The 20,865-nt window shown below is 34.0% G+C and overlaps 2 non-coding genes across 2 annotated transcripts; both read right to left on the reverse strand.

Moving 5' to 3' along the window:
* Positions 1-263: 263 nt before the first annotated feature.
* On the reverse strand, positions 264-370 carry LOC139878925 (small nucleolar RNA R71). The gene has a single exon (XR_011769787.1). It is a non-coding gene; the product is annotated as a small nucleolar RNA R71 (small nucleolar RNA).
* A 14,961-nt stretch (positions 371-15,331) lies between these two features.
* On the reverse strand, positions 15,332-15,438 carry LOC139878865 (small nucleolar RNA R71). Its single transcript, XR_011769725.1, has one exon. It is a non-coding gene; the product is annotated as a small nucleolar RNA R71 (small nucleolar RNA).
* Between the last annotated feature and the right edge of the window lie 5,427 nt (positions 15,439-20,865).

Raw genomic sequence — 20,865 nt, forward strand, 5'->3', positions numbered from 1 at the left:
TACACATGGTAACTAATCAATGCCAATTTAGTGGTGCGTCGAAGGAAGATCCAAATGAACATCTTCGTACCTTTAATAGGATCTGTACTTTATTCAAAATAAGAGAAGTTGAGGATGAACAGATCTATCTCATGTTATTTCCCTGGAATTTAAAGGGAGAAGCCAAAGATTGGTTAGAATCGTTACCTGAAGGGGCAATTGATACATGGGATGTTTTAGTTGAAAATTTTCTTAAACAATTCTTTCCGGCATCTAAAGCCGTAAGACTTCAAGGAGAAATATTTACGTTCACACAAAAGACAAATGAAACTCTATATGAGGCATGGACAAGATTTGGAAAGTTGTTAAGAGGATGTCCGCAACATGGTTTAGACACTTATCAAATAGTACAAATATTCTACCAAGGATGCGACATTACTACACGAAAAGACATCGACATAGCAGCTGGTGGTTTCATTATGAAGAAAACCTCAACTGAAGCTTACAAAATTATTGATAACACTGCTTCCCACTCACATGAGTGGCATCAAGAAAAAGATATCGTTAGATCATTTAAAGCAGCTAGAGCCGATTCTAGGCATGAATTTGATTCCATTTCTGCAAAGATAGATGCTTTCGAGAGACGAATGGAAAAGATGACTAAAGATATTCACTCAATACGAATTAGTTGTGAGCAGTGTGGAGGACCACATTTGACAAAAGATTATCTTAGTATTGAACAAACTCTGGAACAAAGAGAGAATGTTTCATACATGAACCAAAGGCCTGGAAATAATTATCAGAATAATTATCAACCGCCAAGACCAAACTACAATCAAAACCAGAATTATAACCGAAATGTTCCATACAAAAATCGAAAAGGTCCTAGCAATCAACAAGTATCTAATAATACTTACAATCAGCAAAGACCTATTTTTCCAATTAAACCACCACAAAACGATGATAAAAAGCCAAATTTAGAAGATATGATGTCGAAGCTAGTTGAATCTCAAACGCAGTTTTTCACATCTCAGAAACAAACCAATGAACAAAATGCTCAAGCATTTAGAAATCAACAAGCTTCTATTCAAAATCTGGAACAAGAAGTGAGTAACCTAGCAAGGTTGATAGGTGAAAGAAAACCGGGGAGTCTACCTAGCGATACAAATGCTAACCCCCGGAATGAAACAGCTAAAGCCATTACCACGAGAAGTGGTATTACACTTAAACCACCTGAAATTCCTATAATTTCTGATGACTCTATTCCTACTCCACAAGAACCACAATCTGAGCAAGAGAAGGAAAAAGAACCGGTAGTTGAAAAGGTTAATGAAGATAACACAGTTAAGGCTAAACCTTATGTAAAACCATACCAACCACCACTTCCTTACCCAAGTAAAATGAGAAAAGAAAGACTTGAAGCCAAGCAATCCAAATTCTTGGATATGTTTAAACAAATAAATGTAAATCTTCCTTTCATTGATGTGATTTCAGGAATGCCTAGGTATGCCAAATTCTTGAAAGATCTAATCAAAAATAGAAAGAAAATGGAAGAACTCTCGGCTGTTACTATGAATGCTAATTGTTCTGCAGTGTTGTTGAATAAGATACCAGAAAAATTATCAGATCCAGGAAGTTTCACAATTCCATAATTTCTAGGTAGTCTTAGTTCAATAGAAGCATTGGCAGATTTAGGTGATAGTATAAATTTAATGCCATATTCACTATACGCTAAACTAGACCTCTGAGAATTGAAACCAACACGAATAAGCATACAACTAGCCGATCGATCAATTAAATATCCTAGAGGGATAATGGAGAACATGCTAGTTAAAGTTGGTACTTTAGTATTTCTAGTAGATTTTGTTATTCTAGACATGGAAGAAGATTCTCGAGTTCCTCTCATATTAGGAAGACCATTCTTAAACACGGCTAAAGCAATAATAGACGTGTTCGGTAAGAAACTGACCCTAAGTATAGAGGACGAGAGTGTTACATTTTCTATTGATAGAGCCATGAAACAATCACAATCTGCAGATGATACATGTTATTATATTCAAACTATAGATTCACATGTAGAATTGTTAGAAGAATTTCCAGAATTACAAGGAACAGGAGAATGTTCTTTAGGAGAAGGAACTGAACCAATTGATGAAGCTGAAATGTTAGCCGCACTTATGGCTAATGATTACAAACCAACAACAGAAGAACTTCAAATGCTAAAAGAAGAAGACAGATATCGATACAAATCATCGATAGAAGAACCACCAACATTAGAGTTAAAGCCACTTCCAAACCATTTGGAATATGCTTATTTACATGGTGAATCTGAATTACCTGTAATAATATCGTCTTCTCTTACGGAAAATGAAAAATCTCAACTCATTTCTGTGCTAAAAGCTCATAAACCAGCTATTGCATGGAAGATTCATGACATTAAAGGCATAAGTCCTTCGTATTGCACACATAAAATCCTTATGGAAGAAGGTCATAAAACCTATGTTCAACGCCAACGAAGACTAAATCCTAATATGCAAGATGTTGTTAAGAAAGAGATTATTAAACTGCTAGATGCATGTTTAATTTATCCAGTTTCTGATAGTCCATGGGTAAGCCCAGTTCAATGTGTACCTAAGAAGGGTGGCATGACTGTCATCAAAAATGAAAAAAAATGAGCTTATTCCTACTAGGACTATAACAGTATGGCGTGTTTGTATTGATTATAGAAAATTAAATGACGCCACCAGAAAAGATCACTTTCCCTTACCTTTCATTGATCAAATGTTGGAAAGATTAACCGGGAATAGTTACTATTGTTTTCTTGACAGTTTTTTCGGATATTTTCAAATTCCAATCGCACCCGAGGACCAAGAGAAAACCACCTTCACATGCCCTTATGGTACTTTTGCTTACAAACACATGCCATTTGGACTTTGCAACGCCCCTGCAACCTTTCGAAGGTGCATGATGGCGATTTTTCACGACATGATAGAAGAATGCATGAAAGTTTTCATGGATGACTTTTCAGTCTTCGGTGATACTTTTGAAACATGTCTAGTTAATCTTGAACGAATGCTTATTAGATGCGAGCAATCAAATCTAGTTCTTAATTGGGAGAAATGCCATTTCATGGTTAAAGAAGGCATCGTTCTTGGTCATAAAATTTCAAAGGAAGGAATTGACGTGGATAGAGCTAAAGTAGATGTAATTGCTAAACTTCCACATCCCACCAATGTTAGATGAGTTAGGAGTTTTCTTGGGCATGCCGGTTTTTACCGACATTTCATAAAAGATTTTCCTAAAATTGCCACTCCTATGAATAAACTCCTAGAAAAAGATGCACTATTTATCTTTTCAGATGAATGCATCAAATCTTTTAATATTCTTAAAGAAAAACTCACTAATGCGCCGATCATGATAACTCCAAATTGGAATCTACCATTTGAACTCATATGTGATGCAAGTGATTTTGCAATGGGAGCCGTTTTAGGAAAAAGAATTGAAAAACGATTTCAACCGATTTCTTACGCTAGTAAGACGTTACAAGGAGTACAAACGAATTACACAACTACTGAAAAAAAACTCCTTGCTATTATCTTTGCTTTTGACAAATTTCGTTCATATCTCGTTCTAGCAAAAACGGTGGTCTATACTGACCATTCTACTCTTAGATACCTATTTTTGAAACAAGATGCCAAACCACAATTAATCCATTGGATCTTACTCTTACAAGAGTTCGATATTGAAATCCGAGACAAAAAGGGAGCAGAAAATCTCGCCGCTGATCATCTTTCTCGTCTTGAAAATCCCGAATTAGAAGTTCTAAATGAATCGACCATACAAGATAACTTTCCTGATGAATGTCTATTGAAGATCGATTATAATGAAATTCCATGGTTTGCAGAATATGCAAACTACTTGGTATGTGGATTCCTTAAAAAAGGGTTGTCGTACCAAAAACGAAAGAAATTCTTTAGTGATATAAAACACTATTTTTGGGAAGATCAACATTTGTTTAAAAGTTGTCCCGATGGAATAATACGCCGATGCGTATTCGGAGATGAAGCTAGTCAAATCTTAAACCATTGTCACACAGGGCCAACAGGAGGGCATTATGGGGCTCAACTCATAGCAAGAAAAGTTTACGACGCTGGATTTTATTGGCCTACAATTTTCAAAGACGCACACCTTCTTTGTAAATCCTGTGATGCTTGTCAAAGGGCCGGAAAAATAAGTCAATGTGATGAAATGCCACAAAATGTCATTCAAGTATGTGAAGTTTTTGACGTTTGGGGTATTGACTTTATGGGTCAATTTCCAAAATTTCATAATATTCTCTACATTCTCGTTGCCATTGATTATGTATCTAAATGGGCGGAAGCACAAGCTCTCCCAACTAACGATGCACGTGTTGTAGTCAACTCTAGGTTCGGAACACCGAAACCTTTAATAAGTGAACGGGGTACTCATTTTTGTAATAATCAACTTGAGAAAGTTCTCAAAAGATATGGAGTAACTCATAAAATCTCAACCGCTTATCATCCACAAACAAGTGGACAAGTTGAAAATACCAACCGAGCTTTAAAACGTATTCTAGAGAAAACCATAGGATTAAATCTGAAGGAATGGTCCATGAAATTAGATGATGCACGCTGGGCTTTTAGAACAGCCTACAAAACTCCAGTTGGTACCACACCTTTTAAACTCATTTATGGAAAAGCATGTCACCTTCTAGTAGAAATTGAGCACAAAGCATGTTGGGCTTTGAAGACATGTAATCTTGATTTACATGAAGCCGGACGTCTAAGATTAAGTCAATTAAACGAATTAGAAGAGTTAAGACATGAAGCATATGAAAATTCATCAATCTATAAAGAAAGAACGAAGAAATGGCATGATAAAAGAATCAGAAGTTCAAAAGAATTTAAAGAAGGAGACAGAGTTCTTCTTTTCAATTCACGATTCAAGCTATTTCCTGGAAAATTGAAATCAAGATGGTCTGGACTATTCATAGTCAAAAGAGTTTTTCCATACAGAACAATAGAGTTAATAAATGTAAATGGGATTGAATTTAAAGTTAATGGTCACAGAGTTAAACATTATATACATGGTCCGATGGAAGTTGACATTGAAGTCAATCATAATTTCACCACCCAAGAAAACCCTCAGAATGAAAACATAAATATGTTATCAACAACATATGAAAAACTAAAATTGGAAAACGGGGAAGCTTAAAATTGGAGTGATGAAGAAGAATTCCTATACGAACCTCCCATTTCAAGAAACGAAGAAAAATGTGAACAAGAAGTTCAAGTAGAAATGAAAGAACCAAGAAAAGATCACTTGGAAAAGGTTAACAAACCAACTCTACTTACTAAAGTAGGAGACCCAGGTGAATTTATCATTTCTTGCTTGCTTAATGATGGTGCTATGTATAATGGACTCACAGATTTAGGAGCAAGTGCAAACGTTATGCCTTTTTCCTTATACAAAAGATTAGGAGTGGTTAAATTAAGACCAACTAAAATAGGTGTTCAATTATTTGATCAAACCATTAAACACCCGGTTGGAATAGCTAATAATTTACTTGTTAAAGTGGGAAGTTTGACCTTTGTTGTGAACTTTATTGTTATTAATATAGAGGAAGACCTTGATATTCCTCTAATTTTAGGTCGCCCTTTTTTAGCAACCACCGAAGCGTTCATTGATGTAAGAGAAGGTAGAATGACACTTAGGGATGGTAACAAATCGGTTACCTTTGTGAATCGAAAGTTTAGATCTCCACCAACCAAAACTGTTGAACCAATAAAAACGCCTAAGTGTGGGGAAGATGAAGAAACACCTAATGATAACCCGAAAACAAAGAACCCCGTTATTGATACGAAATTAGATGAACCCGTTTTCAACTGTTCAACGAAGAAACTTTATAAATGGATTCAAGATGCCAGGATTAAGGGGAATTTTAAGTTATGTAACCGATTAGTATCCAATTTTTCACCTAAAGAAAAGGAAATGTTAGTTGAATTTGTGAAAGTTACAGAGGAAATCAACAATTGGCTTGAAGCAAAAGTCAGAGATATACAAGTTGTTGATAGTCTAATTGAAAACGAAGTTAATCACAATTTCGATACCACAGCTAACTAAGTATGGGGAGAATCAAGTCTTTTTAAGGATAATATATATTTCTGTTAGAGTTAGATTTTCTGTTTTCGTGTAGTTCTCGAAAATGGAATCTGAATGGTCTTTCCCTAGCAGACCCTAAAGAACTAGTCTTCTCCCTCCATTCTGAATTTTTATTTCTTTTAGGTTTTACGAGATGAAAAATTCCTTTGATCTGAACCATGGTCTACTACTATACGCTTTGATTACTCAACGTAATAATAACACTTTCCCGAGTGAACTAGTATCATTCATAAGAGGCAAAATGGACGAAGTGAGAAAAGAACTCAGGAACAATCATCATAAGATACATTTTGGTAAAGGAAAATCAAAATCCGCAATAAAAAGAAGAGCACGACACCTTGAAAGATGTCATAAATGCGGAAAATGGTTACACGATGGTAAATGTTCGAACAATCAAACATATTCAAATACCGAAAATGTTACTCTATGCAGAGAAGGACCGTTCATATGTTTAGAAGAAAAGTTATTGAAGAATCGAGGTTACGCTTATGTAGCTATGGAAAACCAAATCACACGACTCTCCTATGAGTCAGCTAAAGCAGGTCTCTGAGAATTCTTTCTCACAGATAGGTATGTACAGTTTTTATTTTATTTTATTGCTTTTAACCTTTTGATAATAAACGCTGAATCGTTCGCTATAAAGTATTAAATTGGTATTCAATAAAATTAGGTATGTGAAACCGAAATTATTGATATCATACAAAAATTTATTACATCACTGCGAAATTTACCGTTTATTCTTAAGGTATAAATATCTTTAATCAATCAATCCAAAATATTTCAAAAATTCATCAGGAGTAAAACTAGGTAAAATAGCCGAAATTACTTTATCCAAAAGAGGGGCGTATATTTTTAATAATATTTGATTGATTAAAGTGGGATAAAAGACCAAAAAGATTTTTAATTTTAATTTTTACCTTGTTTTTAAATTAATATTAAATTATTATTGTAAATCTTTTTATATCAATATTTTTAAGTTTTTAAATATTTTAACAATTAATATTTTTAATATAAGTTTGTAAAATTAATGTATAAAAATATTAATAATATTAATATGAATTTTTAATTTTATGCATTTTAAATTTAAGTTTGGTGTGAATTTAAAAACAAAAATTTACTTTATTTCATTAAGTTAAAATTTTGATATTTAAAATTCGTCGTGAGTTGAAGACTAGGTCGTTGAACCGATATTGCTTAACCCAAGGGAGGGACGAGAAATTTTGTTATCATTATTTTTAATCTTATTGAATTAAAGTATGCCAAAAACATTAAAAAACCCAAAAATCTTTGCTTTTAAAATAATGCTTAAAATGACAATTTTTAAAAATTTTGTCGAGAGACGAACTAGGACAACGATCCGAAACGCCCTCATTCTAAAAGAAAACAAAGTTTTAAAATTAATTATTTGTTTTATAAGTAAATGGTAAAAAAAAACAAAAAAACCCTGGACTCCATGCAATCGCATGGGAATTGCACGGGGTAGCTATGCGATCGCATGGGACGGAAAATCTGGGCAGGAACATAATCCCAGCAAGCTGCTCTGTATCCACACAAAACACACACACATAAACACGAACAAACATACAAACACTCTCAAAAATTCCCAATTTTTCACCAAATTTGACCAAATTTCTTGCTATAATCCGCTCTAATCATGCGTTTGTTCAGAAGTTTTTCAAAGAAGGTAACAAATACACCCCTAAAACTCTTTAAAATTGAATTTTAGTGTTCTTGAGCTAAATTTTACGTAATTTAATTTTGTTAATTTCTAGTGTAATTAGAGTTAAATTATTAGTATATTATGCATGTATAACCTAGATTGATGCTATTTAACATGATTTGAAGCCAAAAAACTTCAAAATTTTTAGAAATCTAGGGTTTGTGTTCTTGAGCAATTTGGGGCTTTTTGATATAAACAGGTTATGGTCGATTTTTGTCATGAATTATTGCTAAATTAAGTAGTGTAACATGTTTAGGTAGCTAAATGGTCCAAACTTTGATCCTAAACATGATTTTTGAGAATTAAAGTGCATTTTTTATGTCTAAAATTCATGAACTTGATTAATTTGATATAAATGTCATTTGAGACTTGTTTAATTGCTAATAATGATTATTTTAACATGTTATTTGAGATAAAAGCTTATGAACTTTGTATACATGTTCATATATGCTTATTTGAAAAATTGTAGAATTGATAAAAATATGAAAATGGGTATAAGTTTAACATGAATTAAACATGTTATTGTAATTGTTTTAATTTGTTATTTTGCTAACACTAATGCATATTTGGATACACAAATTTTGTGTTTAATGTGTTTTGCAGAGAAATACAGATATGGACGGTGCATCATCGTCTAGGCAACCTGATCCGGAACCACAGCCAGAGATGCAATATCACGAACCGGAACACCAACCTGAACAACAACAACATTATGATCAACACGTACCATACTATGAACCAGAACCACAATTTTTTATTGCTTACGTAGTATTTCCCATTCATCATATAATAGAACACCCAACAATTCATGAATAACAGTTGCATCCCAATTTAAGAATTGATAGAAGTTGGAGAGATTACCCGACGTACCAAAGTAAAAAATTTAAGCTTTGGACCAAAAATGTAGAAGTTCCAAGGGTAATAGATTGGGAGCCTTTAGAAAGGGTCCACCTAGCTAACCCAGTTAGGCAGCATCTAATGCAAAGGTATGGAAGCTCTTCTTTTACTGATTGGGAATGTTTATTTACCACTCGTAGGCCTGTATATAAAGGGTGGTATGTTGAGCTAATGAGTACTATAGCTTTTAATAAGGATGTAGATAAGTTAGACGATAAGAGTTTTCTTATATTTTTATTTGGTCATAGGATGTACAGGATGTCCATGCTGGACATGGCAAGGGCTTTACAGATTTACACTCCCCCTGAATTACTATCACCTGATTGTACAAATTTGATTTATCATGGTGAGCGGGTAGATAGAAATTTTGACGCTAACGCCATCTGGAGGCGTATGTCAAATTTTAATGTGTTTACGCGGGGAGGAAGACACTCCTATTTAGATATTAATAAAGCCGAGCTTCGTATAATACATAGATTCTTAGCAAACTCGATTACACAAAGAGGTACCAACAAGGAGAAAATGACCTTACACGATTTATTTTACCTTAGGTGCATTCTAAACACTAGAAGCTTCGTTAATATCCCCTACTGTGTTGGTTTTTATTTGTCCAAAATGGTGGAAGGTATACATGAAGGGGGAATAATAGGAGGAGGTATTTTTGTTACTCTCATTGGAGAGTATTTAGGTGTAGATAGGGATCAAGGGGTCCGATGATGGTATGTAGGGAACAGGACGAGACTTTAGGTTTGCAAGTCTATCAAGGTGCAAAGGTATTGACTAGGAGACGCAATCAGGAGTATAATATCAGGGCCGCCATCCACAGGAAGAGAGGGGTTCGGATGAGGAGATGGTAGAAGCGGATGACATTAAGGATGTCATTAGGGATAGTGCTACTGACGTTTTCCAGCGTATAGATGAGGTAGAAATGACTAATGAGGATACGCATCGTCGGTATGAGCAGTGTCAAGCCGCGAATGAGTATGAGACTTCCAGGAGACGCCAACATGATAGCTGTCAAGTTCATCAGCACCAAATCATGATCCATCTATCATATCAGGTACCAAATAACTACATCCCGACTTAACCTGCTTACTATCCACCGCATCAGCCCGACATGCAACCACCCTTTGACCTGTACGACCCCAATCAAGCATACCAGAACACCTATCACCAACCAATGAACCCGAACGATGATATGAACTGGAACCCCTATCCAAATCAATAGTATTCCATTGGCGATGTCTTCTCTTTTATTATTTTATATATGTATGTTAAACATTTAAAATTTTGATACTTTAATGTAATGTTTAATATTTTTATTATTTTGTACTAATATTTCATTTTTGTAATTTGAAAGTGAGATATTAAGTCCCATTTCAAATTACCATGCATGTTTATATTTGTATTGTATGTATTTTATCTCATGTACACAACAGGGTAAAACAGCGCATTTTCAAAGACTGGCATTAAGTTCAGCAAAAGCTATTAATTTTGACGACAAAACGAAAAACAAGTGTGATATAACAACAGACGGAATGAACAAATGATGTGCACCATTTATCATTCAACACAAACAAAAATATATGTTTGGAAACTTTGGTAAAATTTAATCATTTTTCTATGCTAATCACCCTCAATAATTTAAATTGTTACTGATTTCTTGCAAATGAGGGCATTGCAAGATCTTAAATGTGGGAAGGGATTAAATTCTTTCGGATTTTTAAAATTTTAATTTAAACACTTGGTTATCATTAAAATACTAGTAACGCAGTAGTTGTATTAGAATCTAGTGCTCTCTGATAATAAAGAACAGCCCTAGTATTATATACTGACTACCAATTCTAGTAAAATTTTTAAATATTCAAATAAATGAATTCAAAATCATGTTTATACATATTTATGAACGATAAAACTAGGTGTTAACACTGAAATTATTGTTACCTCGGAAAGGATATAAATTGAGAAACAACCCAAAATGCTTGAATTCATTTAAAATGGAATAGAGGAGAATAAAAAGACAAAGAAAGGAAAATAAAAGCCAAGTGTGAGAAAAATTTACCAAGTTATTTAGAACATATCACATATTTTTTTACAAATAATTGAAGATACTTTTGTTTTGGACGATATTAATAAGTTTTTACCCAGTTTATTTTAATAGAATTTAAAAGGAAGTAAAGTCTTCCGAGAAAAAGACACGCGCTTCTTAATTTAGGTCAGGAAGTTGTCGTCCAGACCAGTTGTAGAGTCTACGAAAAACCTTGAAAAGTTTTCTCGAAAATCAGCTGGAAATCCACGGACCTCAGCATCAAACAGGGTTGCCAAGTGGTCAGACTTATCCTAACCATGAGAGGATCTGTCTCGTACAATGGGGGGGGGGCACAGTGCAAATTAGCTTATAAGACTAATGAATCAGATCCCCAGAAAGGATAATCTCCTTAAAGATTAAAAATCAGCTTTTAAGCCTGATATCACTCAATCCTTGAGATTGTTAAAGATTGAGAATTACAAACTCATGGAATTCGATGATATCTAAACTCGAGCTTGAACGAGAAAATATTTTGATCAAATTACAAACCGATTTGTTTTCTGAAAGCCCATTTTTAATGCGTTCATTACCATTGAAAGTAAAATCCTAAGAATTCACCTGGAATTAATTAGGTCACCTGAACCAAATCGGGTGTCAACCGTAAGAACGGTGGTTGCATAGCATGGTCGAAGACAGGACCTTGTGCCAGACCGAAAAACTATAGGGTGATCTTTACTATTGCTCCTACAAAGGATAGTAATTGCATCCGACACGATATAGACCATAATTAAAAGCATGTCACGGGACATTGCCTTAACAGTTGCTTGTTCAACACTTTCCTTTACAACCGGACGGTAGTTTACCGAAAGGTAATATATGGAGCAAGTAAACTGGACGTGTTGCTTTCCTAATACAAGGTTAGAAAGTGGGTGACACAAAACCATAAGTTTTGAGCTAAAATTTTCAAATCTGAAACCCACAAAACCCTCAAAAACAGTTTGCAAACACCGGTGAAGGGTTATTCCGGAAAACTTATCTAGGGTAAAAGCTAGAATGAATTTTCAAAAGATCAAAAGTTTCCATAAAGATCCAATTTCCTTAAAGGATCTAAATTTTTATAGTCATGTGGGACTGTAAACCACATCGTTACTACCATTGTTCATACCGCCGTATTAAAATCACTGATGTACAAAGTGTGAAGAATAAAGAAGTGATTCTAGTAAAGTTATATTCAAGTTCTATATTGCTTGAGGACAAGTTACGCTCAAGTGTGGGAATATTTGATAATGCTAAAAACAAACATATATTTCATAGCAATATCCCTCAAGAAAGACAAGCTTTTAGTTGCAATTGTTCTATTTACAAGTGATATTCGTTTAAATATTAAAAGGTGAAGACAAAAGACAGATTTAACGATTTGAAAACGGAAACGAATAATAATTGTAAATAGAACAATTGCAACTAAAAGCTTGTCTTTCTTGAGGGATAATGTTATGAAATATATGTTTGTTTTTAGCATTATCAAATAATAGTGCTCTCTGATAATAGTTAAATAAATAAGTGCCAAGACGAAAGACGAAGATCGCTCGAAAATGAAGTACTTAAAGACAAAAACGAAGATTTGAAAGACGCAAATGAGCAAAAAGCTCAAATGTACAAGATACAATCCAAGTGGTTTAATTTATCGATGAAGAACGGCTAAAAATTGACAAGAGTACAAGCCGCGGAATGCAAAGTACAAGATATTAAATCATACGAAAAGACGTTCGAAAAACCGGAACCGAGACATAAACCGGGCGTAAATGTACGAGACAACGGAGCTAAAATTACAAGTCAACTATGCACAAGAATATAATATAATATATATATATAAATATATATATAATTCATAATAATAATATAATATAATAATAAATATAAATTAATAAATATCAACTTCTTAAACGTGCATATTGAAAAGTATCAACAAGTTGATACACACTCACTAATTACAAATTACGGAGTAATTTATATCAACTTGATCAATTATGCACCCAACTTTCCACAAACCTACAGTAACATTATCTTGCCTATAAAAGGAGAGCATTTACACGGATAGTTGGAAGACACAAGCATCTTCACAACTTCATTTTCAATTCATTTCATAGTTTTATTTTTAGTTTTAATATTTTAATCCAAAGTTATAATAGTAGTAAGTTTGTGGTATAATTCAAGTTCACGGGTATTGTAGTACTGCTTTTGTACCATTCCAACTCATTGTAAGTCTCCACATCCCAACTTTGTTAATATTATTAAGTATTGTTATTATCGTTGTTATTATTATATATTGTTGTTATTATTATTATTATTATTATTATTATTATTATTATTATCGTAATATTTGTTATTATCGTCGTTATTAACGTTATTTATTATTTATTATTGTTATCATTTATTATTATTATTATTATTATTATTATTATTATTATTATTATTATTATTATTATTATTATTATTATTATTATTATTATTATTATTATTATTATTATTATTATTATTATTGTTATCATGTCCACTTTATATAATTTATATTTTTATGCCGTTATAATGTCCAACTAAATACTCACAGTGGTGACTAAATTGTAGAACCTCTGGACAAATGGATTGAACCATATTATAATATTATGATGTAACTTTGACTATTTTATATTAAGTTTAATCACCGACCCATTGTTATGTAATTTAATATTTTCACCCCTATCACATGATTTATTAAAATTGATAAGCGAAAGTTAATTAAATTTACATAAATTGTGCTTCAACACTTTAGTGATCTAGACGGACATATAGACAAATTATTGACAACAATTTAGATGTGTGATCCGGTGGTTTGGGTAATATTATAGTTTATATAATCGTGTAATTATAAAAAGGGAATACCGTTATAATTTTGGTATTAGCGAAAGTTAAAACTGGATTAAATCCCAATTTGAATAGTCGGGGTATAATTTAATTCGCTAAAACAAGATCTAACGAAAGTTAGATTTAATTTTAAGTTAGTTAAATCTTTATAAATCAAAAGATAAAATATAAGGATATATATTAAAACATCGTAATCGAACTTAAAAACAATCCATAATCCAGAGGGGACATATTTTAGTAGCCACTACTTTACTTTATTTTAAATCTCATCAATTTCACTTTTTACTACATAGATAAATTTTAGTTACTTTTTACCGTATTACTTTTTACTATTTTACTATATTGTCATGAAAAACCTTATTTCTTCTATTTTGTCAAATTAGTATAAATTGTATTTTTATTTTCGTTAATTTAGTTATTTAGTTTTAGTTAAATTTAAATTGCGTAGTTATAATTAAAGCCTAATCCAAAATCCCCCTTTTAAATACTTTAGCTTTTAGCAATTAAAAATCTTGAAAACTCCATTTTCCTGTGGAACGAACCGGATTTACCAAATAAAATATTACTATACGAATGGGACTAGTTGCCTATATGTGTGAAATTAATTCGAAATCATAAAAACGCCATATAATCACAACAAATTCGTGTAATAAAATAAATTCAAATCCGTTCAAAATAAAAGGACACGATCACGCACATCAACTTTTTGGCACCGCTGCCGGGGAAAGTTGGCAGTTAAATAAATAGATAATTTTTCTGATTCGTAGTAGTAGTTGGATTTGTACGTGGACTGGGTTATTGGAGCCAAACAGTACCCAATTATATTGGGACCAAACGAATCCTGCCCCTCTGCTGCATCTTTTGGCTATTCGAAATGTGGGCAAAATCAGAAGAAAAATCTGTTTGTTTAAAGGTTTTTATCATTGTTTTTATGTTATTCGATCCTCTCGTGGAAATTCATTTCCAAGAAAGTTCAATGTTTATGAATAAATCCTTTAGATCTTTGTACAATTTCCCAATTGTATGACCCGTTCAGAAAATCCTAAACTCGTTGTACTTAATCCAGAACCTGAAAGAGGCTTGATCAAAAGATTAAAACAGGAAAAACAAAAAAAATTAGGTAGTACTAGTAAACCAAAAACACCGAAAAATATCAAAAAAAAGTAGGTAACACTAGTGGTCAACCAGAAATTAAAACTGAACCTGAAACCATCGTCATTAAAGAAGAAATGGCTGAAGTAACACCTTATCCAAATGACCTACCAATGTGGAATACCAGACAAACTGCTCCCCCTCTCGCTCTTGCACCTATAAGAAGACCTGAAATTGAGGCTGAAAACTGGGAAGTCAAGGGGCAGTTTATGTACATGGTTCGCGAGAATCAATTTGACGGAAGACTTAATAATAATCCGATAGAACATCTAGAAGCTTTTGAAGATTTATGTGAACTGTATAAAAACAAAGAGGTTTCTTCAGATACATTTAAGTTAAGAAATTTTCCATATTCATTAATCGGAGACGCAAAAGCATGGTTGAAAGCATCAAAACCTGATTCTATCACAACTTTCAATGAATTAAGAAATAAATTCATTACCCTCTTTTTCCCACCGGCAAAAGCCGAAAGACTTGGAACTGAAATCACCACTTTTAAACAAAAGTCGGATGAAACTCTTTATGATGCATGGGAAAGATTAAAAAGAATGTTACGAAATTGTCCGCAACACGGATTGCAAAAAGGGCAAATAGTACAAACTTTTTATCGTGGTATTAAAGAACATACTCGCGGGATATTAGATTCTTCCGCTGGAGGTGTATTTATGTACAAATCACCACATGTTAGAAGACATGTCAGTTCATACTTTTAAATGGACACCGTCTAGAGATCAACAACCTAGAAGGACGGTGGCAAGCCTAGAAGAAAATGAAGACAACAACACAACCATAGCTTCATTGTCGAATCAATTCAAAAAGTTTGGAAGAGAATAGAGAAACTAAATTCAACAGTTTTAGCATTGCAAGTAGGCTGTGAAATCTGTGGACAACCACATTTCACGAAAGATTGTGATATTAATGATCGGCCAATGAACTCAATAGCACAAGTTAATTTTATGGCCAATCAAAGACAAGGCAATTTTCAAGGAGGGAATTCTAATTATCAACCTGCAAACCCAGGATATCTAAACCCGAAGAATATTTCTTTTCAAAGAAATGGACCACCTGGATTTTTCAATAGAAACCAACCTCCATTTCCGCCTTAACAAAATTTCCAACAACAACCGTATCAACAACAAAATCATAACACGCAGCCAGTAGAGACGAAATCTAACTTTGAAGAAGTTATGATGAATTTTGTCAAAAGTCAATCAGAAACGAATGAGCAAGTGAAGAGACAATTACATCAAGTCCAAATGGGAAACGAACAAATACAAAGGAATCATCAAGCGTCAATTCAAAACCTTGAAAGAGATATGGGAAGAATATCTCAATTGCTTGCTGAAAGACAATCGGGAACTTTACAATCCAACACGCAACCAAACCCGAAGGGCAAGGAAACTCAAAATTCAAGTAATTTTTCACAAGTTAATTCCATAACTACGAAAAGCGGGTTAACCATTAACCCCAATATTCCAAAACCTCATGCTCCTATTCTTGTTTCAAAAGATAAAGAACCTGTGGTGGAAGGAAATACGATGTCAAACACAAGTGCACCAAAGACTCAAAATCAACCACCATTGAAGGTATACAAACCTCCAATTCCATACCCGCAATGTTTGAAGAAAGATAAATTACAAGCACAATACAACAAATTTGCTGACATGATTAATCAAATTTGTATAAATGTACCGCTTGTAGATGTTCTTGCGGGTATGCCGAATTATGGAAGATTTATCAAAGATCTCATAGCTGACAAAGGAAAATATGCAGATGTTTCAACCACATTCCTTAATGAGGAATGCTCGACAATTTTACAAAAGCAAAATATGCCACCAAAACTTGGAGATCTTGGAAGTTTCATCATTCTTTGTCTGATGGGAGATTCAGTAATGTACGATGCATTAGCTGATTTAGGAGCAAGCATTAACCTTATGCCTCACTCCTTGTACTTAAAATTGAACTTAGGTGATCTAAAACCAACCAGAATGTGTATACGATTAGCTGATAGAACTTACAACTATCCTATTGGCATTGCTGAAAACCTACCGGTTAAAGTAAATCACTTAATCTTTCCTGCTGATTTCGTTGTTCTTGAAATGGAAGTAGATAGTAAGGTTCCCCTAATTCTAGGACGTCCCTTTCTGAATATTGCAGACGCAATTGTGCGCGTAAAAGAGAAAAATTTCAGCTTAGGTGTGGGGGAGGATAGAATTATATTGAACATAGATAAGGCTATGAAACACCCTATGTCTCCCTGATGACGAATGTTTCCAAATAGACATTGTTGATTGTTGTATTGAGGAAGAACTACAAGAACTATTAAATATTGTCACCTCAGAGTTCACCCCGATGGGTGAAGGTGAAGATTTTGATGTCGATATGGAGTTAGACGAGCTATTGAAGGTATTCACTGATAAAGAATACGTATAAGAAGAAATTCCCAGGGAAGATGAACCTTTTGAAGAAATTACCGATGGTAATAGGTTCCGGATAAAATCTTCCTTGGAAGAACCACCCACCTTGGAACTTAAAGAACTCCCGAAACATTTGGAGTATGCTTATCTCCACGGAACGTCACAATTACCCGTCATAATTTCATCAAAACTTTCCAATGACGAAAAAGGTAGGTTAATGTCTGTTTTAAAAACCCATAAAAAGGCAATTGCTTGGAAAACAACTGATATTCCATGGATTAACCCTGCTTATTGTACTCACAAAATCCTAATGGTAGAAGATTTTAAACCCGTGGTACAAAGGCAACGGAGGTTAAACCCTAACATGAAAGAAGTTGTCAAAAAGGAGGTCATCAAATTACTTGATGCCGGGTTAATTTAACATATATCCGATCGCCAGTGGGTAAGTCCTGTGCAACTAGTACCCAAGAAAGGAGGTATGACTGTTATTCTAAATGATAAAGACGAACTCGTTCCTACAAGAACAGTCACTGGGTGGAGAGTCTGTATAGACTATCGTCGTCTAAACAACGCCACAAGGAAAGATCATTTCTCGTTACCATTTATCGACAAAATGCTAGAACATTTGGCAGGAAAAGATTACTACTGTTTCCTTGATGGATTCTCCGGTTATTTTCAAATTCCAATTGATCCAAAAGACCAAGACAAGACCACATTTACTTGTCCATTTGGTACTTTTGCCTACCGACGAATGCCATTTGGATTATGCAACGCACCAGGCACCTTCCAAAGGTGTATGATGGCAATTTTTCATGACATGATTGAAGAAAGTATAGAAGTCTTTATGGATGATTTCTCTATTTTTGGAGACTCCTTCAACTCTTGTCTGTCAAACCTTGAACGAATGCTAATTTGTTGTGAAGAATCAAATCTTGTTTTAAACTGAGAGAAATGACACTTCATGGTGAAGGAAGGCATTGTTTTAGGACACAAGATTTCTCGAGCTGGAATGGAAGTAGACAAAGCTAAGATCGATGTTATTTCAAAAATTCCTCCTCCAACTAATGTTAAGGGAATTCGTAGTTTCCTTGGTCATGCGGGATTCTATCGACGATTCATAAAGGACTTTTCCAAAATCGCTCGACCCATGACTAAACTTCTTGAGAAAGACTGTACATTCGATTTCAACGACGAATGTCTAAATGCTTTCTCCATTCTGAAAGAGAAACTTACGAATGCACCCATTATGGTATCACCCGACTGGTCCAAACCTTTCGAGCTAATGTGTGATGCTAGTGATTTCACGCTGGGAGCTGTTTTAGGTCAACGTCAAGATAACAAATTTCAACCAATCTACTACACAAGTAAAACACTTACAAGAGCTCAGTTGAATTACACAACTACTGAGAAGGAGCTTCTTGCAGTAGTTTTTGCTTTCGATAAGTTTAGATCTTACCTAGTGTTATCTAAAAAAATTGTTTATACCGATCATTCAGCCCTAAAGTACTTATTCAAAAAGCAAGATGCTAAACCTAGACTCATTCGTTGGATTCTTCTCCTACAAGAATTCGACATTGAAATCAAGGATAAAAAGGGTGCTGAAAATCTCGCTGCAGATCACTTGTCCCGTCTTCAAAATCCTAACTTAGAATCACTCGACGAATCCATTATTCACGATACTTTTCCAGATGAGTTCCTAATGAAAATTAAAACGGAAGAAGAAATTCCATGGTTTGCGAACTTTGCCAATTATCTAGCCGCAGGAATTCTTGTTAAAAATCAAACTTATCATCAAAAGAAGAAATTCTTCGCTGATATGAAGTTTTACTTCTGGGAAAGCCCTAATCTCTTTCGTATAAGAGCAGATCAAGTTATTCGTAGATGTGTATATGGCAAAGAAGCGCAACAAATTCTAGAGCACTGTCATGAAGGACCAGCTGGTGGACATTTCGGACCAAGCTATACAGCTAAGAAGGTCTTTGACTCAGGTTTTTACTGGCCTACAATTTTCAAAGATGCACACAACATGGTGAAAACCTGTGATGCTTGTCAAAGATCTGGAAATATCTCCAAGAGAGACGAAATGTCACAACAAAGCATCCTAGTATGCGAAGTATTTGACATTTGGGGTATTGACTTCATGGGTCCATTCCCCGCTTCTAACAAATGCAAATACATTCTCATAGCAGTCGATTACATTTCTAAATGGGCTAAGCCCTACCCACTAACGTTGCTTGAGTTATTGTCAGCTTTCTTAAAAACCTTTTCTCACGTTTCGGGATTCCAAAAGCATTAATCAGTTATCGTGGAACTCATTTTACAAATCAATTACTCGAGAAAGTACTTAAAAAGTACGGAGTTAATCATCGTTTCTCAACTTCTTACCACCCTCAAACGAGTGGCCAAGTTGAAAACACAAATTGAGGTCTTAAACGAATTTTAGAAAGAACGGTTAAGAATAATCCAAAAATCTGGCATCGAAAGCTAGATGATGCGCTGTGGGCATTTAGAACCGCATTCAAAATGCCCATTGGTACCACTCCTTTCCGATTAATATATGGTAAGGCGTGTCATCTACCTGTTGAGGTTGAACACAAGGCATATTGGGCACTAAAAGAATGTAATACAGACCTTGTGGAAGCTGGAGAAAATCGATTCTTACAATTGCATGAATTAGATGAGCTAAGACTTCAAGCATATGAAAACTCGAGATCTTACAAAGAGAAAACTAAGAAATGGTACGATTTTCGCTTAAAAGATAAGAAAGCATTTCAACCGGGAGACAAAGTTCTAGTTTTTTAATCACGTTTTAAGTTTTCACCTGGAAAACTTAAGTCCCGATGGACGGGACCGTATGAAGTAAAACACGCATTTCCATTCGAATACGTAGAGTTATATGACAAGAATGGTGGTACTTTTAATGTGAATGGTCATAGACTTAAATTATATTATGAAGGGTTCAACAACACTGAAAGAGATGACATCACATTCTACCCTAAGGAAAAATGAATACAGGGTAATTTTAGCTAACCACTCGCCTTCTTAAAACGTTTCAAAATATTTCGAGAGTTGAGCCCGATTGGTATTTTCCTAGCAGACACTAAAGAACTAGTCTTCTCCTTCCATTCTTATGTATAATAGTAAAACCAAAATTTACTTTTTATTGACGACTTGAAATAATAATGTCTAAAAATTTGTCGCGGGTAAAACTAGGTGCACGAGCCGAAATTACTCTACCCGAGGATGGGGCGAAAATTTTGTTTTTATTTATTTTAAGATTATTGATTTAAAGTATATATATAAAAAAATTGTGTATTTGTTTATTTTGTTTGTAAGCATATAAATAAAGTTAAAAGACGAATTTTCAAAAACTGATATTAAAGTTCAGCAAAAGCAACCAATTTTTTTGAAGAAACATGTGAAAAGATGACGAAATAGGTTTTAACTCGCTTTCTATTCTAATTTACCCTCGTGAATTTAATTAGTCTGATTTCATTGCAAATGAGGGCATTGCACGATCTCAAGTGTGGAGAGGGGTTATACATTCTCTCGGGTTTATACACTTAGCTTATTTTCTAAATTTTGTG

Source organism: Rutidosis leptorrhynchoides, chromosome 11 (assembly GCF_046630445.1).
Source record: "Rutidosis leptorrhynchoides isolate AG116_Rl617_1_P2 chromosome 11, CSIRO_AGI_Rlap_v1, whole genome shotgun sequence".
Classification (NCBI taxonomy): domain Eukaryota; kingdom Viridiplantae; phylum Streptophyta; class Magnoliopsida; order Asterales; family Asteraceae; genus Rutidosis; species Rutidosis leptorrhynchoides.